General features: G+C 38.8%; 1 protein-coding gene across 2 annotated transcripts in view; it reads left to right on the forward strand.

The window, feature by feature from the left end:
* TENM3 (teneurin transmembrane protein 3) overlaps window positions 1-27,167 on the forward strand; it is a 539,016-nt gene that overhangs the window by 222,139 nt on the left and 289,710 nt on the right. The gene's annotated exons all lie outside the window — the stretch shown is intronic.

The following is a 27,167-nucleotide window of genomic DNA, read 5'->3' on the forward strand; positions in this document are numbered from 1 at the left end:
AAAAGAAAGGAAGGAAGGAAGAAAGGAAGGAAGGAAGGAAAGGAAGGAAGGAAGGAAGGAAGGAAGGAAAGAAAGAAAGAAAGAAAGAAAGAAAGAAAGAAAGAAAGAGAAAGAGAGGAAGAAAGAAGATGAAATAGAGGAGAAGCAGTATTTAAAAAGATCAGGACTAAGGACTTTCCAGAAGCGAGGAATGACCTGAGTTCCCAGACTGAATATACACACCATGTGCAAAGCAGGGATAAAACAGACACCTTTGCTAAGAAAATAGAGAATGTTAAGGAGAGAGAAAAAAATGTTAAAGTAACCTGAGAGAAAAGACAGATGATCTCCAGAGGATCAGCTCTCAAGCAGGAGTCTTCTCATGAGCATAAACAAAACAAAAACTTTTCCTCAACGTGCTTTTGAAGTGCAGAGGAAAAAATAACGTGATTTCTATTCCCAGCTAAACTGCCATTCAGAGTATTTCATTCAAGCTCCTCATGGAAGGAGGTAAATAATCGTTCATTTCATACACACTAGCAAGGTGTGTAGACCCAGGATAGTTTCTGAGGATTCAGTCCTGTCAACACCAATTATAATAAATCTCTTAAATCAAAATGTAATAATGTCAATGCACATATCACTTCATTAGCACAAAATTGTGCTGAGTTTGGAATAGACTGGCATGGTGGACAATTATAGAAGCTGTAAGATCATAGTTGAAGGTTTTGTTCATTATCTTATATACATAGAGATCATACAATATTCCTTCCTGAGTTTAGTTCCTGGAAAAATTTATCCTTGCAAGTAATTTTGATTTCCTCCTTCAGAAAGTGGAAACTGTGTATCTCAACTTTTTCATTTTTGTTATCATTGCTAAGAAACTACAGCCAAACTTGGTGCCTACTTGTGCCGATTGTACTTCCTTGATATCAGATTTGACAAAAGCAGAATTTTTTCCCCTACCAGTCCATGCTCTCTGCTCCCTGTAGTTCTGTCCAAAGTTACCCCTCATTGTGGATGTCGTTTGATTTTGTAAAATACTTGAAAGCTATTTGGAAGTAGATATTGAGATTAATTTCTTTTAAAAGAAGAGTTAAGTGAGAGCTACCATTTTTATAACCAATATGGAAAAAATATCATGGTGTACTGAAAAACTAGCTTCTAATTACCTAGTTATTTCACGATGTGTGTGCATGAGAAAAGAAAACTGAGCTTCATTTTAAGAAAAAAAAAAAAAAAAACCAACATGCAATTGCATTTCCAAAAACTACCATAGCCATTTGGGTTTGAAGTAATTCTTTAAAACAGTGATTCTGATTCTGCACTTGCCTAGAAATGCAGTCCATTGAGAACACGTATGCTACTGAACTAACCTGAAAAAATGTGTGAAGTAAATCCTTACAAAATTTCCCAGAGATCTATTTAAAATCGTCGCTGTTTAAATAGTATATGAAAAAATTGTTCAGAACAGGCGCACACACAGATAAATATAGAGACCGGAATCACACAGAGGAAATAAAGGTACAAAATAGGTATCAGCTTTACACTTAATTTTCTAAAATCTGCTATTACTGTAACTGAAAAATTAAAACAATGGCCAACTCTTCAGAGATTTCATTTGTGCCACTTCGCTAGTTTTCCGACCTTTGTCATTGTCGAAACTGGTGGGTAAGTTTCCTGCCTTGAACACTAATTGGTGACACCCTCTTCATCAGTGGACTGTTTCAAAACTGGTTTAATGACCAGAAGGTCCATTTTTTCCATAAGCCTCTGGGTTTCAGCTGGATCTTTAACAGGAGGAAGAAGAAATGTCAGCTTTTCGTGGATGCTTTTCTGTTTTCTGACCACAGCGATTTTCAAGCCTCTTGGCGGGTTTGAATGGTCTCATCGTTCTTGCACTGTCGTCTTTGATTCCGAAAGAGAATGTAGCATTTCAAATGTCGGAAATGTGTTACAGATTTTTTGGCAGCAGGAAGGAAGTCAGTTTAACTTGCATGTCTTTGAGAAAATATAATGTTATGATCAAAATTGGTACTCTGAAATTATTTTGCTCTGTAATTGGAAAGAACTAATATACATCTATTATGGTGTACATGAATCTTTGACTAGGAGCCAGGTTCGAACATTTCTTTTTACTAGAAATCAACTTTCATATATGCATTTATTCACTTGTCGTGAAAAAAGAAACAGGCAAAGATGGAAGCCAAAAAAAAATTGCATGTAAAAATTTTAAGCTAATGTGAAGTGAAGTTCATTGGCAGAGAGGTATCACTGACCTGTTTTTATTTATGACAGTGAATAAACAATCATTTTATTTTATTTATTTTAATTATACTAAGTTGCCAATAGGTCTAAAAACAGGAAACCTTAAATACATCAACATAAAATAAAGTTTTACTTGTTGGCATTTTAAACAATTATCTCAATGTGAACATTGACTTAATTTAAATACAGGTTTTTCATTCGTGATCTGATATGCCTTTTTTTCTTCACATATAGAGTGTAATTATACTAAGATACTTGTAGTCATTTGAAAGGAGTTACTTGGCACGCATGTCATCCTCAGACACTTTATAATAAATCCTTCCCCCTCCCTTCGCAACATACCATATGTTTAATTAATTAAAAATAAAACTTTTAACCATGCTTGTAAAAGTACCAAGAAATTGTCTCAAGTAAAAAGCACCTGGAGCCTATATTTTAGAATCTCTGCTATTTGTGAAAATTTGAATATGATAGAAAACGGGTCGAATGTGATAGAAAACGGGTCATCTTAATTCACACCCCAGGAGAAGTTGCTTTCCTCTCATTGGTGTCTCTCTTCAAAAATCCATAATGCATTTTTATTTTCAACAGCTGCTTAATATGTTATTCAAGTTAAAGTATGGTTAAGCCTAGTCATATAAAACCTTTGGAGACATCAAGGAATGTGATATTTCTGACCAGCTGCAAAAATGGTAACCTCTTAGAAAAAAATGAACGTAATAAAACAAAAAGCGGGCAGTGAGCATATTAATCTTCTGCCTTCCTTGTGTTTCCCCTCTCATATTGCTTTCTGTTTTTTAACCTCTAATAGAGCTCTAACCTTTAAAAGTTCTTTGAATCAAGCAATTTTTCATGATCTTCCTGTCTCGTGATTGTTTTTATTTCAGTTTAACATTTCTTCTGATACGCTGCATTTTTTCAAGGTATTTATGAGACTTTATTCCTGAGTTCAGTTGAGGTTAATAACTCATGACTTAAATCAGATCACATCCATGTGACCAAGTCAGTGTTTTTCCTAAGGTGGCAACTGATCTCCCAGAGTAACTGTATCAAAATTATTTCTAGATAGAACTTGTTGTAAAATAATAAATCTGTCCATATGGTTACGCAAAGCACACTCTAGTAAGTGCTCTTCCCTGTTAATAACATGGAAATGGTTTTACTGATGAAGAAACACCTACGCCTGCAATACAGGGGTTTTTTTTAACCTTACAGTAATAAATTGCCCGCATTACTGTTTGCATCAGTACTGTGTTTTCATCATAATTTTGTCACTCACCTTATTGTTGATAAATACGAATGACAAAAAACTTAACTCTAAGGGAGTGAATCTCCATTTCCAGTCTAGTATGCAGAATGAAAAACAATAGGGAATAGATCTTCATTGTGTTTCCCATTGACCTGTACTGTGCAAGATTTTAAAGTTTATCAGTTTCTTAATAATTGAATATAAAAATTACTATCATCAGTGCAGAAAGTTATCCAGCCCTTTTACTACAGTGGCAGGTGTGTCCCTATCTTGCATAATTTCTGTTTACATTTGCTTACAATTTTTTTTTTTTAGGTTTCTAACATCAACGTGGAGGACAGTGAGAGAAAAAGCATTTGTAACATGTAATCTCCTATAGCTAAAAAATAACCAATGCCAGAAATGACTTATTTCCCAATAAAGGCCTAAAAATACCTTTGAGGGGAAAAAACTTGTTCCATTTGCATCCTCAAGGGTCAGGAAGCAAGGATGAAAACAGATATGAGGACCAAAAAGAGATTTTTGTTTTTCTAAATGATAGTTACGTTTTCCTGTAAGTTTAGTGAAGAGTTAAAAATCCATGCTCTTAGGAAAGACCAAAAAAGAAAGAAAAGAAAGAAAGAAAGAGCAAAAGCCAGGAAGAGCCAGTCATCTTGATGTTTTCTTTATGTTTTCAGCATAGCTCTTTATAAACGGTTGAGGACATTTTTCATGTTCTAACTAAATGTTTGACATCTGCACATCTCTCCAAAATGAAGATTTACATTCAAAATTTGAATCTATGCCTAAAGATTTGTGTGTATCTGGGTTTTTTTTAATATTCCTAATTTTGAGAAAAAAAAATCTATAATTAGGCCTTACATTGTAATAAAAGTGGATTCTGATATTATTATTTCCAAAACATTTATCTGTGCAGGTGCTGACAGAAAAACAAAAACCTGCTCTGAGATTTGCTTTGGGAACACATGTTTTTGAAAACATTGGTGAACAAAAGCAGGCCAGAAAAGTAGGAGAACGTGTCAATCCAAATGTGTAGTATGCTGGGGTGGCTGTAGACAGCAGAGCTGCCGGAGAAGTCCAGGCGGTTCTTTTAGGTACAGTTGTACTTGGATTTTCAAACAAGAAGTCAGGATAACATGTCAAGGAGATAGAAAGCAGCCGCACGTAATGGGTTCTCCCATAAGCATCATCTATTCAGCTGTAGAATTCATAATGTTCTTTACTTACTTGGAAAAGTGGCTTTCTGGAATTTGCTAGACACAGAAGTTGGCCACCTGAATAATTGTTGGGGGCAGGTGGGATTTGATAGCCTAGTTCCAGTGTTGGGGACCCACGAGGAAGACAGGAACCGAGGGTGTGAGAACTGGGAGGGTGGGAATCTGAGGCAAGTCCTCAGGGCGATGTGACCTGTGTGGCCCCGGGCAGCGCCTCACCTCTCACAGCCCTCCCCTCCGCCTCACGCTGTGTCTTTGGGGTTATGCCCTGAGGTCACAGGAGATTATATGTAGAAGATAATTTTTTAAAATGGTTTTGGAAAATCAGTCCACAAATTGATGCTGACAATTCTGAGTGACAAGGATCATCCGTGTATGGAGTTATTTATTTATTTGTCTACTTATTTATTTACTTATTTGAAATTTTAATTATTAGTTATAATCACCATAGCAAATCAATACTTCCTGAGCACATTGTGCTCGCTCTCTGGTAAATGTATGCTATTCATGATCTTATTTGACTTGTACACAAACCCCAGGATGTAAGTCCTATTATTATCCGCTTTTTTCAGATGAGGAAACTGAGGTTGAGAAAGGTTAAGAAATGCATCCTATTGTATCCATCCAGTAAGAGGCAGAAAAGGGATTTGAGCACGTCTGGCTGGTTGTTCTAATGTTGCCCGATTTGCTATGCAGCCTTCTATTCTGAACGCATTTCTAACTCTTAAAAATAGGAACTGGCTGTTTTGAGAGGCAGGTATTCTGCAGTTCTAACAAGGTTGAAATCTTGCTTTAAAATAACCTGTTTGTGTCTATGAAGCGAATTAATCCTGGACTGTAGTTGACTTGGTTCAGACACTGTCACTTGGATTCCTACGTGATGGACCCCAGTCGCCCAGGCAGGATAATCCATCCCGGCACATCTCTTTCTCTCTCTCTCAAACACACACTCATGCGTCTACTGTATTTACTGTATTGACTGGTGAAGATTTTTTATCGCCACATGTGGCCACTAATTTGAGAGGCATGGCCTCTGGGACTGTTCCGTGGAATGATGCGTTTTGTCCCAAAGTTTCTAAAGCATTCATAAAATTAAAAAGGTAGAGAGCATGGGTACAATTGCTCAGAGGAATTAAAGGAAAACTTTAGTTTAATGATGGCTGCTTTGGGGGCAGAACCTTGTGGATATGATTGTATAATATTAACACTTGTGCATGAATTTGTACCAAACCATAGGTATGTCCTAGGTTATGGCTGTTATAAAGACATGCTGGGTTAGGCCCATTATGGCAAACCAGTAACAAACCAACAGTTTGGAATTCTGGTTTTTATCTGACCCACTTAGAAGACATAGCTCAATGTGGAGAGGTGAGTTTTCTTATGACCTACACATTTCTTCAGTTTGGAAGCCACTTACTTTTAGCCTATACATTGTCCTGATGGCCAGGAATTGATACAAGCGCAAGGGGAAAAAAGTTGAGTGCCATAGAAGCAAATGCAGTTATTCCAAGGACTGGAGAGGTTTCATCACAGGCCAGCTTGCAAAACGGCTTGAAGAAGGTAATTCTGAAATGCAGGGAGTGTCACCAGAAAAGTGACATTCACTGTTAGACTAGTTAAAATCCAAATTCCTGGGTGCTGTTGTATCTAATCCATCATCCTCACCCATCTTCACCTTCATCTCCGTCAGCATCATCCTTTGCTATGCCATGGTCTTCTCACTGCCAACCACACTGGGAAAAAGGCAACAGAGAAGGTGTCAGGCCCAAAGTGAGTGGCAGCTTGGAGAGATTCATGATTATACAGTGTGACTTACCCAAGCTTGTGGCCAAGCTAGAAATAAATTTAAGCCACGGCATAATATACTCTTTCCTCTACCCTTATTACATGCCTCATGTATGACTTCGAAGGATAAATAAGAGGTGTAGCATCGTGATTCCCACGTGTTGCTGGATACTCTGAGCATTTCCAAAAGAACCCAGAAGACTAAACTTCTGTTAGTCAGTGTTTAGCCTCTGGCCGTGACTCTCTTCCAGTTCAGGGCCATGGGGACAAGCTAGAAGGCAAGATGTGAGAATCAAAGGAAACTCCGACTTCTGCTCTCACATTCATACGGATCTGTTCTGTTTTTATGCTTATTATGATTCTTTTAAAACAAAAGAAATTAAAATGAAATGAGCTCTGAAAAAAAGAAAGAAGAAACACTCAAAGCTCTTTCTAATCAGCAGGGAATCTTCAGTTCTTGATTTGCAGCTTACCTCGGTCTAAACCAGCCAGCCAGAGTCCTCCCAGCCATGACCTTGGGGGCTGTACCGTCCCTTCAGAATTCCCACGTTCCTGCTGGAGCTCATCCTTCTGGATTACCATCGGTTGAAGGTCAACCTTAAATGCCGGCTTCGCAATTCTCTTAAGCAGTTGCCCTGGGAAATGAATCCCTCTGCGGTTAGGAAGAAACTGTTTTAAGATAACTTCTTAAATGCTTCTGGTCAAATATCTCTCATCTCCAAGCTCAGTCTTCCTTTTTGTCTATGTAAGAACTATTTGTAATGCAAATGCATTCCTCTGTCAGGAAACACTTCTGAAGGCCTGCAAAATAGTAAAAATGCAATCAAGATGCCTATCTGTGATGGATAGCTATACTTCAAAAAAAAGAATTCCTTTTAAAAGAATGTCAACAATAATGTCAGAAGCTACTAAAGCCAGACAAGCCATGGGCTGTAGTCCTCTGAAAATGGCATCATGAAATGAGGGTGCATCTTTAGAAACCAAGCACGTTGACTCGGTGGCGGTGTGGAAGGCGACGCTGCGTTATTTTGACCTGTTGTCACGCTGACATCGCCGGTTCTGTTGTTGGCTTTGGGTAACCTCATAACCAAGTCCCTGCTGCCTTAAAAATTAATTATGATATGAAGTTCTTTTCAGTTCAGACTGTTCAACAATGCCTCACGTGCAGGCTGCAAATTATGAAGTGTAAATTAGGGCATCACTGAGCAGGAAGGGTCCCAAGAAACCAATTTAAGAATTCTCTCTGGATTTGAGAGAGACCTGGAAATCGTCCCTTCTGGAGGAAGAACTTGAAATTAGAATCTTAGAATCGACTTGCCATTTGGTTTCATTGCGTATTGGGATCAACCTTCTTGGGAGAGCATGTGCTAAATGTACACAAACAAAAAATTTTTTCAATTTTGCTACACGCAGTACAACTCTTTATTAAAAAATAATCACTAACAATTATCACGCACCATTTAAGCAAGCTACATATATAGTAATTCATTTAATACTTAAAGCAACTCTATGAAGTGGGTGTTTTTATCGCGCCCCCCTCCCTATTTTACAGATGATGCAACTGAGGCCCAGAAGGTCTGAGTTGCTCAGGTCACACAGCTAGGAAGTGGCAGTCTGTCTCGCTCCATAGTCTTTGTTCCCAACCTCGAAATGATGCTGCTCCAATAGTTTGCCTCAGTTTCTGAACTCACCTGAGTTAAAGGCACAAAGCAAGTGGTAGACAGTTTTGAAGGTGTGGCGAATGCAGTTAGTTTAAAAATTAGTTTTCCACGCACAGACTGTGGGAGCACCAGGCATCTCTGTTTCCCACGCCTTACTGAGGTTCTAGGGATGGAATCAGGTTGCCCTCTGGGTGGGTTTCCTTTCTGCGTCCCTGGGGCTTTTGCCTCCTTCCCTCTGCCTCCCCCCGGCATCACTTGTTCATTTGCTTCCCACCTTCCAAAATTTGTCAACATCTCTTCTCTGCTGTCAGTGCATTTCCCGTTCCCTTGGCTCGTGTGTGTGTGTGTGTGTGTGTGTGTGCGCGCGCGCATGGATTTTAAAATGTTTCTTTACTGTCACTTTATGTTCCGAGTTCTGCTCAGGTTATATAAAGTATTTTCTCTCTAGGAAGAGAGGTGAGGAGGGAGCAGTCAGGAAAATATTAGTGATTCCTTCACATCTTTAAAACCCTTTCTTCCAGGTCACCTTATATTTGCAGAAGTTAAAGTTCAGTCCCAAATAGCTCTGAATATGAAATCCATAGTATGAAAGTTTTCACAGCTGTGCTCAATGTGGCTGCATTACTCTTTCAGACGTTTTTGGCAGTGTCCTCCGTTAAGGATGTAGTGTCCTGAAAAAATGTGCTCACTCCATAGGCTTTGAAAATGGAGTCAACGAAGTTCAGTGAAATACACTGAAAGTTAGAAATCAGCAATGCATGAGAGAACCATGCTTCTACAGAACACTCGTTTTCTAAAATATATGCAAAGCTTCGTGTGTTACTACCCCAGACTCCAAGGGGGCCAGTTTATTTTTAAAATGAGAAACAAGAAACACCTGTTTATTATCAACCGTAACAATAATATGTTTAATTTTGAGAGGATCTTTTTGGCAGTTGCTAATAAGCCACATTTTAAGATTTAAAATAGTTTTAATATATTCTAATGAGCTACATATAAGGCATGAAGAAATATATTTAGATGTTTCTTGGCTTTCACTTAAATTCAGTGACTGTTAAACCTGAAACTTCCATTAACTTTAGTCATTCCTTTCCCAGATTGTACTTAATGAAAACAAAGGTATTCAACAGTTCCATCACTTTATCTTACCATGTTCTGTTGCCCAAGGAAAAATGAAGGCAGAGTTATCAGTGACCCACAAGTGTATTTTTTAAAAAACGTTTTTCACTTCTAAAAGCATATAAGTGTCAAAATAAAATACAGGGAAAAGAAATCCTGTTGGTAAATAAGCTGAGTATAGTCATTTAATTGTATTTCACATGGTTGACTCGTCCAGTTTTTCCTTTTTTGGGGGGGGTTGCAAGTGATAATTGTCTCTAATTAATAGAAAAAGTCAACTAAAATTTTAAAAAAAAACATTCAAAGTAGCAATTTAACTAGCAGCTCTTTTTAAAAAAGTGAAAAAGCAAAAAACCTAAACGATGTTTCTTATACATTTGTGTGTAAAAAATCTTAAGTATTGAATAGCAATTTGCATTTTCATCATTCTCAGATTTGAGGCTTTCAGTTAAAGTCGCTGTTTATAGCATTTACTCCTTAGTAAATATTGAAAGAAATTGTTTTCCCTGTTGATTTTGATTTTTGTTACACCTTTTTTTTTTCATTTTGACTGTTTAATTGCTATTGTCTCTGATTTAAGGCTAATTTTTTAAAAAAATACATGACCAAAAATGTTGAATGTGAGAATGTTCAAAGCATGTGTTTAAGCTGAGGATTTTGCACAAATCTTACCATGTTACTACCCTTAAAAGAAATAGCAAATGGACAGAACCCACATAAGCTGCCTAAAATAAGCTGAATTAACCTCTTTTTAGGTTAATTTCATAGAGAAGTGAGTATGTTGGCTAGGGGCAAGATGGAATATCAAATCCTCCTCCTTCCATCCACAGATTTGTTGTTTTTTTAAACACTTGAGGTTAAGAGGAATTTAAAAGGGGAAAGGGTAGTAAAGTAGAGAAAGTGAGCTAATTAAAATTTTGCTGACCTTATCTCCTAAAATTGTCTTTAACCTCACCAGCTATGCCCCAAATGAATAGAGAAATGTTATGTAAAAACTGACTCTTTCTTTTGATGATCTGGCATAATACAGAGAAGAAAGATTCCTGAGGTGCCTTATCGAAATTTAGTGCTTGCACACTGATCCTTATTTTTAGGTTTTTTGAGGGTATTCACTTCTTACATAATTTTACTTTTATTAATGAAGAAAATCATCCAAGGAAATAACCACGTGACTCATTAACTCTTTTTCACTCTACACGAGCTGTTGTGCTTATAAATAATGGGTGAGAAAATAACTAGCAATTTATATAATGTGGGGGATAATATTGAACTGAATCACAGTCTCTGGAGTGGTCAAAGAAGATGCTTATTTTTTATTGTTTTTATTTCTTAAAAAAAAATTCAGACAACTCACATTATTCCGCTTGCTTAAGACAACTACTGGAAACATTTGTATTTCTTACACATCCTAGATTCTGGTCTTGTGTAACTCATATTAACCTTCTCTGTAAGGATCACAACTCTTCAGATAATCTCCTATATCTTAGTAATTTATTTTCTGTCAAGCATATAAAGCAAACCTCGGTAAAACATTCCATTAAAAAGGGAGTGAGTTTGGAGGAAATTTTTCCATTGTGGTATGCGCTGCGTTTTCTGGAGTTTCTGATGAAACACAGATGTTTCCAAGTGCCCACAAGGATGGTTAGTCAAGATCAGATTGATCCCTGGTTAATCTCTGAAACCATGTGCTTCCATTCTTTCTATCAAAATATATTGCTTTCTTTTGCTGAATGAACTCAACGGAATTTGCCACACCAAGCGGAATCAAAAACACTCAAAGTGGATATTGAACATATTAGAAATCCTACAATGCCTTATTATACAGTTCTTTCCAAAGTATTCCAAATGTAATTTGGTTTTGGAGTCAAAGTTTCTTTCGACTTTAAGCAGTGCCAATATTTACACATGGACCATCAGTTCAGCTCTCATGGCTATTTTGCAATATTCTCCAGTATTCTGACAAATAATGGATTTACTTGAGAGAGTAATTGGTTGCATGGGAGGCTAGCTCCTTCCATTCGCCAGTATTGGAAAACCACTGAGAATGTAGTATTTTATCTAGTTTAAATCTTTGTCTTCAAAAAGCTAATGAAGAGCAGATACACTGCCCTAGAAAAATTACAAAATCAAAGAAACAACCTGAAGACAGTAATACAGCTTCCAGAGTTAATGGCTAATGACTCACTCTGTCTTTGACACTTAGGTAAATCTCTTTGCAGAACTATGAAGAAAAACCTGAGTGGAGAACTTTTTGCTTATTTTGATTGTGTTGTTAAATGACTCTGAAAAATTAGAACCGTACTTTTACCAGGAGTTAAAACCAGATAGGGATTAATTGAGTCATTAATGTATTTTGTGGTAAATTAATTGCATTTCAGATTATTTAGCCCTGATTTCAATGTCTTAATATCTTTAGGGCCCAGAGCATCTTCCTTAACTAATATGGTCCAGAAATCTGTTATCATCCCATGACCTGATCTGACAGTTGTTTTTAAACTGTATGTGATTCTGAAACTAGGGTTATCCTTTGACAAGTATAATTTAAAATAATATGATTAGCTTTTGAATTTATAGAGGAATTCTCAATCTTGCAGATAGAAAATAAAATACCTCCATGTTCATTATCTGTTGAAAAATATTGAATTTCCAAACATGTTTCCAAAATATTTGCCTTTCAGTTTTGCATATTTGTATTTCTAATTTTCTTTCATGCTGAGGCATCTGTTCATGATTCCTAGCTTATTTTCAGAATCTTTTTGTGTTAATGTTTGGATTTGATATTTGAATTCTTTGTGTACTAAATGACTTGTGGAGACCCATTCAACAAGACTTTTTGGATTCGTAAATTTTAACTTTAAACATTATCGTGGGTTTTTATTCCCTTAGAAAAATATTCAACTTTTTACATACACTCATGAAACAAGAGTCCATGTAGTTATTTTTTATTTTGTTTTGTTTTTACATTTGGACCTTCAAATACATTAATGATGGGGTTCACATTTTCAGTCTTTCTAAAAATTTATTTTTTACAATACAGCTTTATTTCCAGACTACAGAGGAAAACCCTTACACCAGCAAAAGGGAGTTTCTGTTTGTTTTAGGGAGGGGTGGTCATATTTTGAGAGGAACTTCTCCTTTGGGAGGGAGAGGGAGCTGGATTCCCCAGAACGGAACTTCTTGGCTCCCTTTCCAGCAACAGAATTGCTACTCATTAGAGTAGAAAGCCAGGCTATGCTTTGGGTTATGTGTATTTTCTGTTAATTCACTTAAAAATGCTTTCCTCCCATATAGATTCCTTGTATAGTGTAAGTCTACCGGATAATATATGTGTCCATCTTTATCTCTGGCTATAGAAAATGACATAGATAAATATCACTTGGTGCTAAAAATAAGCCTATAGTAATACAGAGGTCAGTCCCAAGTCATCTGGTACATAAAACAGACTGGATTTTGAGTCATGACATCCACACAAAATGCAATACTGCTGAATTTTCATATGAAGAGGTTTTGGCTGAAGGAATTCAGACACATACACAGTATGGCCCCAGAAATCTTGCCAAGAAAAGTTGAGTTTAAAATGTAGGGGAACAGATCCAAGAATAGGCCTCAAACACGCTGCATTCATTACCCGCAGCTGTGCACATGAGAAGTGACTTTTCATCCCCACCTATCAAAACCCTATCCAGAGCTGTCACTTTTTTTTGTGTGTGCCAACTCGCTGACCTTTCTGTTCCCACAAAAGGAAAATGTGATTGACAGATGATTATTCAAAACATTTTGGCAATAAAAGAAATGCATGCTAATGTATTTGCTATAAATACAAAACATTTTTAAAGAGACATTTCTTATAAGCTCAGTTCTTGTGAGTAAGTGTTAACTAACCAAAGGTATGGAGGAAACCAACTTGGATTCAGCACACTGATGGATACTGCATTGGGTGCTTTTGGAAGGTAAGGATTTAGAGGTACCCAGGTTATCTAGGTGATAGGGAATTATGATAAAGACAGTTGGCAAAGAAAGAGAAAAACAGAGAACCATTTCCATCCGCCTGGAAGAAACAAATGTCAATCATGACGCATGCGCAACTGTTGAGTCAGGTTTCAGGGGAGTGGAGTGAGCATGGCTACCTAGTTAGGGTTACCTGGTTAGGTCTCGCGTTCTCGGCTTCTGCTCCCACTGCTGCAGACTGATGGTCCCTCACTTTATCTCCAGATCCACCGTACCTCAAACAGGATCTGATCAATTGGCTCTACTCTCCACACAATATAGAGCGCCACCATGTCAGCCAGAGCTGTCATGACAGACATATCACGGATGCTGGCCCTGCCAATAGTGGGTTCTCTCTGGGTCAGCTCTTAAGTTCATCAATCAGTTGGAGCCAGAGTTACAGGAGTGATGCCATGAAGCCAAGCAGGGAACCCAGGGAAGGGGCCTATGGAAAGCTTTGTGTGACTTGTGCAGTTCATATATTTAAATCATACATGCATACGTTAAAATAATACATTTTTTTAAAAAAATATGATGCATTTAAAAATGCTCAATGTTGCTGAATTTTCCTAGCACAGTATTTTAATTTCTCCAGGAGGAAGAAATACCAAAAAAATAATAATAAGGGCAATAGTTTGTAGTGTTATTTTTCCTGTTTCTGATGGGAACTAACTCTTATTAAGGGCATCGGGCTAATATAAATGCTTCGCTGCTCGAGCAAGCACAATGGATAAATACTGTGTAGTCTGAGTGCAAATACACAGGGCACACAGGGGCAAGGCCCAGTATTTCCCAGTGACAGGAAATAGGTTCTATCTTTTTTTTAAATTTTTTGTATTGAAGTATAGTTGATTTACAATGGTGTGTTGGTTTCTGGTGTACAGTGTTGTGATTCAGTTATATGTATATATTCTTTTTCATCATAGGTTATTACAAGACATTGAATGTAGTTCCCTATGCTATTCAGTAGGACCTTATTGATTTCTGTTTTATATATAGTAGTTTGTATCTGTTTTATCTGCTAATCCCAAACTCCTAATTTGTCCCTCCCCCACCCCTTCCCCCTTTGGTAACCGTAAGTTTGTTTCCTGTGTCTGTGAGACTGTTTCTGTTTTGTCAGTAAGTTCGTTTGTATCATTTTTTAAGATTCCACACATAAGTGATAGCCCATAATATTTGGCTTTCCCTGTCTGACTTAGTTCACTTAGCATGATAATCTCTAGGTCCATCTATGTTGCTTCAAATGGCATTATTTCTTTTTTTTTTTTTATAGCTGAGTACTCTGTGGTGTATATATATATATATATATATATATATATATATATATATATATATATATAATATATATATACATATATATATGGCACGTCTTCTTTATCCAGTCATCTGTCAGTGGTGTTCTATATTTTGACTCAACAGATCCTGGGGCAACTTTTTTTCCAAAGACTAGCCAACTTTATTATTATGATGATTATTATTGTTATTATTATTGTTATTATTATTATTATTGAAATGTATTTGAGGATTTTTTGACTGATATTCCAAAAACAGGAGAATAATCTTTGCATCTCCAGACTCACAGAATATTTGCCATTTAACATTCACCCAATGCATGTGAGAAATAATGATGCTGCCTCTGTCTCTAAATTCTTCTCTATTTCCATAATATCATAGGACTGTTAAGCATTATTTGGCATTGTTGGACATTAAAAACTAACTCTAATTTTTAATTGTGTCCATCAAAATTATTTAATTTTAACTTTTAGATCGAAGTTTAATTGTACTGCATTTGATTATGAAATTTATTTCCTTGCATGTATATGAACTGCATAAGCAATTTCTTCTATAGGTAATATAGATGAGTATAAAGGTAGAAATGCTTCAATACTTGTTTTTATTTATATCACACCTATATTTTAAATTCTTTGGATGCAATGTTAGTTTTTCAATAATTTATTGCCTAACGTGATTGATTAAATTAACATTTCCGTTAGCATCAAGGAGTAAAACTATTTTGCCTTAACAATTCAAATCAAATTCAAATGGTTAGTTTTAGTGTTTGGAAAACTTCTAAATCTTTATTACTGTAGAATCAAATGATCGTCTGACAGCTACAGTTGGTAATTAACCCCAGTAATTCAGAATGTGCCACAAATTTAGCTCAGGTAAAACCAACTTTATTCAGTGCTTCCACATAGTTAATACAGTGAGGAATTGAATGCCAAATAAAAGATGAACCCTGCTTTTGAGTTTATACTATATTTAAGTACTATGAGAAGTATGTTTCGTAAATTATCTCATTTAATTTTCATAACAATCCAGTGACATAGCTATTACATTATTCCTATCTTACATACATACACAGGGCTCAGAAATGGCCGTGATTGCCCCAAGATCGCATATCTGGTAAGTGGAAGAGGCAGAATTTGAACTCAGGTCTGTGTGACTCTTAAGCCCATGGTGTTTAGTTCTCCCCATGCTCAGTGCAGCACTGTCATAGAGGCGGGTGATGCAGCTGGGGTTTCTTTTGGTCTGGCGGTAACAAAAAGTAGCAGGTGAGGAAACATTTGATTTATGTTGAGTTCGCTAGTTAATGTGTAGAAGAATATTCTTAGGCCACTTTTTCTGCAAAGAGGCAAAAATGTGTGAGAAGCAGGAAGTAGCTCATTTTATGAAGAAAGATTCTTGGATGAGTTGAAAAAAGGCAGCAGATGAAGATGAAAAAGAAAGGCCAGGGTCTGCTGTAGAAGTACTAAGGTGTCCTGCTAAGGAGATTACATTTAAGACATGAGCAGGTGTGTGTTTTTGAAAGGGAAGTCGGGTAGCAGTAGAAGGAGGGTCCTGATAAGGTGAGGGAGAGAATATTTAGGATGCTCTTACAAAAATCCAGGCACAGGATGGTGAGGGTGTCGATTTTGGCAGTGGTTCCGTGACTGGAAAAGGATGGGTTAGATTCAAGACTCATTGAAGGAGTAGGAGCAACAGGCAGGGAATGGCGGTGAATGATTTTCTGTTGGAGCTGAAGGAAAGGCAGCTGAAAGCTCTGCCTTAATCAACTAGATGAAGAGAGATAGGAGCTGAACTAAGAAGGCCGAGAGGGAGGGATGGCTTTGAGGGTGAGGGTGACGTGTAATATATTTGACTTGGGAGCTGTTACATTACAGCTGCCGGTGAGAAGCCTCAGCAAGCAATGGGAATTGTGCTGTAAGACGATCAGAGAGGACGTGCACACATTTTGATATATTTTTGTTGTAATTTTCTCTAACATGTAAAATTCTTTCTGTTGGATTGTTGTCAGGTTAAATGCGCTATGTATTCATTCTTTGACTCAACCAATATTAAGCCAATCACGTTTAATACCGTGAAATAGTTAAAGGCGATACATATAATGGCGTAAGTGCTGTGATTGTTATGTTTTCTTAATATAGTGAGTATGCAGTCGTCAGGTGGCATCCAGCCATGAGGGGACAGGAGAGCTTTCAGGACAGGAAGAGGAGATATCTGAGCTGAGACATGGAGGACAAATAGGAGCTCGCCGAGGGAGGATGCTAGTCCAAACAGAAGAAATGTCCTCTGTAAAGTGCCGGGAACTGTGGCTGTAGTAATGAGTGCAAGGAGAGGCTGGTTCCCACGGCATCTTACCCACCGTCCCTGGGAGCGTGGATGTGATCATGATGGCGGTGGGGAGCCATGCAGAAATTTCCAGTCAGGAGCTTGATATGATTCTATGTGTCTTTTTGAAAGGTTTTTCGGAATTTTAGTGAAGAATGTTAGAGGAAGGCAAGAATCGAGGCAGGTGTGATACTGCATCCAAGGGGAAAATGGTAATTGCACCGACGAAGGCAGAGACGAGAGTGATGAAAATAGTGAACACGCTGGAGGACCTATGGGTTGATTTCATGCAGGGAATGGGCAAGACAGTGCTGATAAGAGAAAAGAATGACCTCCAGGTCTTTCTTGAGCATTTGGATGGACACAGAGGTTTTGTTCACTGACACAGGGAACTCAGGAAGAGATGTAAGTTTGTGGAAGATGATTATTTTAGCTTTGAACATGTTGCATTTAAGATGCCTGTAGGACATCCTATTGAAGACATTAAGTGACTGGCTATGGATCTGGCTGGAAAGTGGAATCAGGGGATAACATAACTGGTGAATTAGGCCTTGAGAAATGACAATGATTATGGAAGTCAGAGAGAAAGGGAAGGGGGGAGGGAGGGAGAGAAAGGAAGAATGGGGTTGGGGGGGAAGGAACTCTAGGCAGAAGGAGCACTGTGACACACAGAGTGGCAGGAAAGGGGGAGAGGTGGATTACAGAAAATCATCAAATGCAAGGTAAGACTAGAATGGGCCTCCTAGTTGGTGATGGGGTTTATTCTGTAGTCAGTAGGGAGGCAGCGAGTCCCTATGTCAGTGAACAAAACCTCTGTGTCCATCCAGATGCTCAAGAAAGAGACCTGGGTGTCACGCTTTTGTCTTTGAGCACAGGAGGAACACGTCATTAGGAAGATTTGATGGAATGTGGGTTGGAGTAGGAATGAGAGACCATGGAGAAGGGTATCGATGTATCTGAGGAGGATGTAATGAGATTTAGAAGTTGGGTAGAAAATAAAAAGGAAATTTAAAGAAAAAACATGGATGCAAGAGATACTGTAACAATAAAAGTGCTCCAATGACCTCTGACTGAACATGGTAAGGACAGGGACAGGAGTGACTATTAAAACGGTGACAACTTTGAGAAAAAAAGAGAAAAAATCAGAAGATGGACCTGGGTTCGGGAAATGTGTTTCTTGTACTGTGTTTAGAACTTTATGATCATACTTCATAAAATTAAAAATAGAAGAATAGTAAGTATATCAGTATATTTTATTTTTAAACTTGCTTCCCCCCCCCACCGTTTTCCTTGAGCTTTTAAAACTGTATCCCAGAGATTAGACCAGATGATATTTTTCTTTTGCTATACACCATACAAGAGAGGGAAAAAAAGACTTGGAAATCCATTTGGAAAGAAACTCGAATGCGCAAACTTAGTAATCCTTACTGAGAGTGACAGTCCTTCATCTTTGCTGGGTTGGACCACTGCGAGGGGGAGGGGAGAAGGAACGTACAGTCTGAGCACACCGCTCCAGCAGGGATCCCTAAAAGGGGGGATACAGAAAAGATGGGGGCATTTCCACGGGAATTGCTAAGACACAAGTTGTTCTTTCACTGGCATCTTTGACGTCTGTAAAAATATAATTCTGGACGTATACCCAGAAGAGTCTGATGCAGTCAAACACATCCAGAGTGCTAGATGGCATTTTCACTTAAGTAGCTGTCTGTTCTGGTGGGGGGAGTGAGGGGAAGTCTTTTCATGGTCGTGCTGGTGGTCCTCCTAAGTTCTACAGTTTTATGGAAGTTACGGTTTTGTTCCGGAGAGTCGATTCTCCCTGCCAGACCACCGCAGAAAGCTATTGGACTTCAACTGTATCTCTTCAGACAGTCTACAAATACAGTGTTTATTACATGACTTCTTCTATCCTCCGTGTTTATACTGCAGGTGAATTTGTTTTGTTTTGTTTTGTTTTTCTTTAGTGACTTGACTTGCCAGTTGGTGGTTATTACTGTTTCCCTTTTTCAGTCAGAGTCTTATTTCCAAGAAAAATAGAAGGTTTTAATTCCCACTGAAAAGAAAGGGGACCCCAGCCTGTGGACGCAAGTGTTAAGATGCGTTTGAAGACGGGGGCAAGTGGAGGCTGCTTGTAATATGGAGATTAGACATTCTGCCTCCAGCATGGGAACCGGGCTGACATCAGCTGAACAGGCAACTGCTGGCCTGCCTGTCTTCCTCGGGCCAGATAAAAGCCCAGAGGCAGCAGCTGCCAGCCCGGAGGAATGTGAGAAAATAGGAAATTGATTTGAAATAGGATAGGGAAAAAGGCAGAAGAATGAATTGAAGAATTTTCAAATATTTCCTTTTTAGGCATAAGTAGTTGCGGTCTCCGCCGAGGAAGGGGATCTTTACGCATTCTCTCCCGAGAGTAAAAAGGCAGCCAGTTCAGTCATACAGACAGTAGAGAGACCTGAAGCTGGTTTATGTCTTCCTAATTGGAGGAAAATTGGATATGGATTTGTGTTTTACTCTTTGCAGGGTCTTTTTGGTCATTTGGAAATTTAAAAAAAAAAGTTGAAAATTATAAACATTCTACTTCTAGGCTCAGGAAAAGTAGATTTTTTTCCCTGCTAGTTACAATGATATTAATTCAATTTCACTCTAACTGGAGGGGGTGGGGCAGATTGACTGAGGGTCGCAGGGATTCTAATTTTCTATTGACGGCGGTTCTTTTGCTTTGACAGATGTCTTTGGGCAAATTATAATGCCTCTCTGTACTTCTTTGTTTAAGAGAGTAAGGGGCGGTCATGTTAACAATATTTACCACCAAGAAATAGGGGAGATGTCTGTCTTTGGAGTCATCCTCACCGGCTGCCCTGTGAGAAGGCAAGGGGGTTCCGCAAGAAGCTCTGTTTCTTTTGGGTTCTAACATTTCCTGATGCTTTGTGATCTCTTCGAGGCAGGAAACCAGTGGTGAGGTCTAAACTATCCTTAGCAAGAGCCTCCTCCTTGCAGAACAGCTTACTTGAAGTTGTTAATGGAATACAGAGGCACTGGAAGAGAGAGACCTTGCAACGTATGCAAACCTCAGCTAGGAAGGATAAATAGACGTGATTGCCCCAAAAATACAATAACAAACATTATGATAACAAACATATGATAACGTAGCTCACGCACACGTCTCTTGGCTTCTGAAAATAATCACCAGTGCTGTTCTTATGAAGTAATAACCTCTCAGCCCACAAAGGCATTGGAATGTTAATATATGGAGTAAAGATGAAAATAGCTATTTCCTAAATCAGATCTGCCTTAAGAAGTCAACGTTTGGGAATGACTGAGTGGGCCCTTCAACTCATTCTTCAAAATAAATAAGCGAACACTTGATCTTTGTACTGATAGTGGACGGACAAGCAAACAACAGAAAAATCAGGGCAGTGGAAAACCAGGGTGGAGAAAGGAAAAATATTAAGAACATGAGAAATGAATTTGAATATCTAGTAAATGAAAACTATTACCCTAGGACGTTAAAGAAGTTGGAAGAAACTCCAGCATGGTCATGTAAAGGATTCAGAAGACCGGAGAGATTTCCTTTTTCTAGAGGGAAAAATGGAGGCTCAGATGAGTTAAGATGGAGCAGGGTCACGCAACCAATCAGAAGAGCCGTGCTCGGAACCCAGATTTCCTGATTCCCAGAGAATGTGTAGAGAAGTGGAGAAATCTCTCTGAAGGGTGGGCTGTGATGTGCCTTCCCTGATTTCAATATGCAAACTGTCGAAGCTGCTTTGTTCCTCGCAGGGCCTTTCATTTTTCATTGCATGTTTCATTGCATCGTCTGTTTCTGTGGTGCCTGTTCACATAACCTAAGGCGTGGACAAAAGGGATACCTGCTCACCTGAGTTACAGCCATGGATTTTTCCTGATGCAGATTATGACACTACATGTGTTTAGTAAAATTGCTTGAAATAATCACGAAACAATAGAATAAGCTTCTTAGGGAATGAATACCTTGCTATAATTTAGGACCTTTCCCACTCATCATAAATTGCTGTTAATCACAAGCTAATCTAACTGTTTTTTCCTAGTTAGAAAATTCCTTCTTCTAACCATCCTTCTGAAGCCCTGCCAGAAATTCCTTGAATATAAAGGTACCCAGCATCCATTCTAGAATACAAGCCAAAGGGTGTGGTTATTCAACCTAGACTTGTACCTGATATGAGGGCTTTCCCTCTTCTATGGGATGCTTAGATCATCTGAATGAAAGCCATCTCAGACTCAGTAGCTAAAGTGACACAGTAATATATTGATCTAATGAGTAATATTATGAAATTAATTCTGAAATACTCTAACTCGTTCTGCCTTAATCTTTAAAATTCATTTGAAGGATCACATTTTGGAAGATCTCGCAAAGGCCTTTGGCCAAAAATAACTTAGATCTCCATGCATTTTCCCAGCGGTTTCTCTTTCAGAGTCAAATTGCCACCAAGGATGGGAGGATCTGAAACAGCTGTGCAGTCTGGTGTCCGGCTCTTCACCTGGACACTTGCCTGCGTGGTCGAGATGCCTGCCACGGAAGGCCCGGGAGTGAAATTTACCTTGCTTCGTTCGCATCAATTAAATAGATGCCCTAATTGGCCTTTCAGTTATTCTAGATCTTTGGAAAGACCTCATTTCCTTTGCTCCAGTTCTCCTAAAAGGGGCTTGCTGTCACTCAGAAGCTGACAGCCCCCAGGACTAGATCTGCTGTGACTAGAGTTTTCCGTACCTGACAGCCTGTCTCTACCTGTATTTCCCTCTACCCCCTCCCCCATTCCTAGAGAACTCATTTCTTCTCATATAGTGCTTAATCTGTATGCTTGTATGATTTCCCAAAAGCTGCAAGATCCTAAGCATACTTGTTTTTTTTTTTTTTTTTTTTACTAACTGAGACAGATCCTGGGTAGAAATATGCCTTAAAGTGTATGTGTGTGTGTGTGTGTGTATAGGTATATGTATTTCCCGTCAAAGTATTTTAAATCATGGAAATACAGCTTGCTACACTAGTTTTAAACTAGTCTTGTTGCCGCATGAGGGTTAAAAATGGCATCTTCTGCCAAAATACCTACGGTGTTTCGGGCTATAAGAGGCATTCAGTTCATGGGAGTCCAGTTCACATCTCAGGTTTTTGAACATGAAAACTGGCTTATGAACGAGCTGTCTCCATTCCCCCACCATCAATTTTCTTTTCAGCCCCCATTAAATCTGACTTTCACCCCATCACTCTGCTAGAAATTGTTCTTCTGTACGTCACAAACTGCTTCTTCCTGTCAATTCCAAGAACTTTATGTCAGTGATCAAAAGTTCATCTGTGACGTGTGGCTTTGTTAACCATCACCCACCTCATCCCCTGTCTCAGTTCTGGAAACCTCTCCTCTGGGGCTCCTGTGTTGGGCTACCCAGCTGGTTCCATCCAGTTTCCTAGTCTTGGCCTTCTGTCTCCCTTGATGCCTGAACTTCGTCTTTGGGGCCCCTGTATATAAGCAACCCCCCAAGATTCGGGCTTGGCCCTTTGCTTTCTCAGCTTACTCACTGCCTCTCCCCCGTCTGCTTTCCGAATTCTCCCTCATCACCTCTCGTAAATATCACCGTTACGGGACGGGTGAGTAACTGCACGTTCCTGAATGTGCACTCCTTGCTGGCACGTTTAAAGAGAGATAGCCAATGAAACGCATGTTGCCCTCTATTCCCTTTCCCTTTGTCTTCCCAGGACTGTCTTTTCTTCCCAAGCCTAGACTGTAGAGAAATCTAGCTCCTGATAACCCAGACTGTGGTTCTCAGCTCCACCCTGCGCCCTCACAGCCTCCAGAGGAGGTTTAGAGAAGAGCCATTGAGATGATGAAAGGGATGAAAATTAGACCCAGGAGGAAATGGTAAAATAAAATAATAATAATAATTGAGATTATTTAGCATGACAATGTGGCTCTTAAGGGAAGATTTAAGGATAATCATCTTTGAGTATATGAAGGGCCCTTATTGAGAAAATAGTGACCAGCTGTCCTTGTTTCTACTGAAGACTAAGCAAGAGCATCTGGGCATAAATTGTGGCTTTAGAGATTTAAGTTAGGGATTCTCAAAATAGAAATGCCCTCGGTAAACAATGTAAAATATTCGTAATGTATTTCTTAAAGTGCACATGGCATGGTAGAGAGGTTTGTTTTGTTTTGTTTTGTTTTTAACAAATATATTCATCTGTGGCTGAGGATCCAGAAGGATAGAACTGAATTCAATCATGTGTTAAATTTATGTCCAGTTTTATAATCCTGAAAAGTACACATTTATGGTTTTAAAAAAATAGTGATCTCAAACTATCAATGGTGCCATTAGGTCACACTCTCCACCCTAGAAAAGTTGGTTAGGTTAGGTGGGATCAGATTTGTGTGTGTGTGTGTGTGTGTGTGTGTGTGTGTGTGTGTGTGTGTGTGTGTGTGTGTGTGTTTGAGAACCAAGTAATACAAATGATCAATACAAGTGATAGAACCGTTTCAATTCACAAGCACTTCCTTCACTGTGGACTATTTGTTTCCAGTGATGCATCCAGCTGCCCATCCCCAGACTGTATTTATTTAGCATCTCCTTTGTGCAATACACTAAATGCTGGGGAATTAGCAAAGAAACAGTCCCCGCCCTCACCTGTTTATGATCTAGACAAGGTACAGACAGGGACACAGCAGCAGAATGAGAATATAGCATGATGACTGTTAGAAAAGGATACTTACAGCTCAACGGGAACACGGCAAGAGGGGCCCTTAAACTATTCCTAGCGGATCAGGGAGGAGCCAACTTCCAAGCCAACTCATGAGTCAGCAGAAATTGGCCACGTACAAAGCAGAAGCATCAAGCATATGTTTACATCCAAAGACATGTAATAATAACTGCATAGAAATAATTTATGTTCACAAAATAGAAAAAAATGTCAAGAAACATATTCTATGGGACTCTGTTGCGAATACACCTAAAATTAATATATTAGTGATTATTCAGATTTGTTTGCCAATTAAGACCTGGTAAATAAATGAATGCAAAAATGATACTGATATCTATGGGTTCTTTGGGAAATGTTTGATATTACACAGTTTACAGAGTGACTGCAGAAGTGTGTGTGATTTCTGTGTTCTACCCACTGCATGAGGGATTTGACATGCAGGTAGCTGTTGCCTCTATGTATAGCTGCCCACCTGGCAATGTCTCTCCATCACTAGCCATCCATGAGTAACTAATTTTTAGATCTGAACAAAGAAGACGAAGTGTTTATGGTAATGTATTTAATTTCAAAGATAGCTGGCCTAGCTTTTTGACATTTAACTGCAAGTGTTAGTTTTTGAGAACTAACACAAAAATGTGTTCTGGGGTAGGGTGAGTGGTTGATGGTGATGATGGTTGGAAACAAATTGTCCAGACTGAAGGAATTAAAACAGTTTGGTCGTTTTTTTAATGTATCACGCATACATTTCTTAAACATGGACTTTCAAAGGACCCCCCCTCCCCCAATGTATTTTTATTTTCAAAACCTACAAGTAAGTTGAACACCAGTAAGTTGCCAAGCATGGACAAACACTGCCATCCCTGGGTGGGCCTGGGAACTAGTCTTGCTGCTTGTAGACCTGGTACCCAACCTTCCAGGGTGAGTAGCCTTCCCTCCGTCTCGGCCACCCGCTCTGGGCTTCCCCAGGCACGGAGGCTGACTCCTACACACACTCCCTTGCAACACTGCCTTCGGACGTCTGCTTGACTTGGGCCCTCAGGGCTTGCTTCATACCCAGTTCCTGGCAGAGGTACCCCCCCACCAATTCTTGCTGGCCATCTGGATTTCTCTTCAAGCTCTGTCCTCCTGCCCCAGTCCTGCTCTCACCTTTAGAGAGGAATGAGCTCCCTTCCTCACCACCTTCCCCCCACCTTGGAGATTTGCCAGCACAGGGCTGCCGCTCACTAAGCCTTCTGGATGCAGTATTTTGCTCTGTTGCCCCCTGCAAGGAATCCAGACGTCATCACATGCTCCCAGGTCCTGCCGTCCCCTCCTCCCTGCCTGCCAGAGCTGCAGGAGACCCAGCAAGCTCCTGCCCAAGGTCACCCGAGTTAGGACAAAACTCAGAACCAGCTCTTTTGACGCACCACATACATGATTGGAGATAAAGATCACAGATCTTCACCACATATCAGATTTCAGAAGGCATTTGTGGTTTGGGGGAAATAACATAACATCTCTAAAAATGAAGACAAAAACTTATGTTTTAGAAATAATTTTGGGTGTGGGTCATTTCAGACAGTTGTGGAATAAGTAGCTATAGTGTGGATGGATTTTTCTATGGGTTAAATAAAAGAATCACCTAGATACTATCTTAGCCTTTTAGATTTACTGTAGATATCTGAAAAATTATGAATTGGCCTTTATTACAAACCTTTTTTCCCCAAACCTTTATTTCTGTTCCAGTGTAAATGATAATTGAACTTTCTTGGAAAAAGGACCCAGAAATATGATTTTAAGTACAGCTTATGTCAGCTTATAACAGAGTTAGAGATTTTCATGCTACTGACAAAAATAACACTTTGCAGAACAGAAGATAAAGTCTAAAATTTTATTTACAGCATGTAACGGAAGTAATTGTACAATTATTACGTACCAGTTGAGGTCGGTGTGCTGTAATTTTGGTGACATAAACACTTTCTATGACACATCTGTTATTTAAAAAAGAAAATTTGTTTATAAATAAGTGTATAATTTTTAACAAAGTCCATTTAGGCAAACTGAATTCTAGAGTGACAGATACATATCGGCCCATGCCAATCAGGAAGTCAAAGGTTCTAGAATATTTATTAACTATTTCATTCCTCTGGAAGACTCTTCAGCTTGCAGAGAATACTAATATGTGTATTACTTGCTACTTAAACACTAAAAGTCGTTTCAAAACCCAGGAGAAATCAGATGTCATGCCTCTTTTTCCTTTCCCCTCCACAAATTACCCACAAATGATCAATTTTGAAAGTGGAATATTATGTTTTCAAATCTTTGGTGTGGTTTATCCTGACATATTTTATTTAGAAAGTGAACACCACTCCTAATGCCAGTTTTTACCATTGAGTTGATACTAAATATTTAGTGAAACGGTGTAAGTGTCAGATTCAGGACCTGGGGCTGAGCTTAGTCTCTGGCACTCTGTAACTATGTGAGCCATGATTAGCCTCTTTAAGTGTTGGTTTCCTCATCTGTAAGATGGGATGATAATATTACTTTCTCACTGGAACCTTTGAGAATTAATAAAAATGGTACATGTCCAAAGCTCGATATAGTGACGGTCATAAGAAGTGCTCAATATTAGCTTTGCTCGTGTCCACGTATTTAACATAGCTGAAAAGGATTATGACTCTGTATGAGCATCTCTGCCAGTACGGATTTGGTGCTTAAGCAGTAGCAAGAAGATGATCATCCCAGTTTTGGATAAATTCTGCTTTTTCTTCAAGGTTTCTGGCCTAAGCAGAGAGAGGTCAGAAGAACTCTTAATATTAAAGCTAAGTTGGTGCCGATTTGAAGTAACAGCTCACTCGTGGACTTTTTTTTTAAATACAATTTGCTTTGATTTGATTTGGTTCATGCATTTTTAAAAATCTTCCTTGTGGTGCACAGTCATTAGGCTTTTATGCCTAAAGAACTGAATTCAGTTATAAGTAAAATTCATTTAACAGCACGAGTAGGATTCCATGTGGTTATTTATTCACAACATAAAATAGCCACATAATTCAACGTATTTGATGGTGTCTGCTCAGGGAACTGAGGGGAATTCTGCAGACCTCAGACAAGAAATGCTTAAGTTATAGAAGGCAGTATCCATAATGCTAATTATTCCTGACAGCATCAATATGGCAAACTCTAGTAGATGAAAATAGAAGTTTAATGTGTGCCTTATTATATTTCGCTACAGGACTCTTTTGTGGATTCCTATATTTAAAAGATGGCAGTAACTGAATGTATGGATGGGCATGGCAACAAAACCTTGTCTCCCTTCTTGGGAAGGTATATGTGGAAACCATTCTTCACTTTTCAGCGATAGAACCTGTTTAAAACCATGTGTCTCCCTCTCCTTCCCGTGGGCTGCCACTGCCGCGTCTCAGCTGTGTTCAGACTCAGCCCTTGCTCATTCTCAAGGCATAATGTCTTTGTCCAATTTGAAAATAATTAATTTTGTGTTCAGAAAAGGTAGAACTAGATATACATGTAGAATATTCCACCACAGTCCAATATAAAAATTTACCTAACCTGTATCTGATATTTATAGACAGGCATGG

Source organism: Camelus bactrianus, chromosome 26, assembly GCF_048773025.1.
Source record: "Camelus bactrianus isolate YW-2024 breed Bactrian camel chromosome 26, ASM4877302v1, whole genome shotgun sequence".
Classification (NCBI taxonomy): domain Eukaryota; kingdom Metazoa; phylum Chordata; class Mammalia; order Artiodactyla; family Camelidae; genus Camelus; species Camelus bactrianus.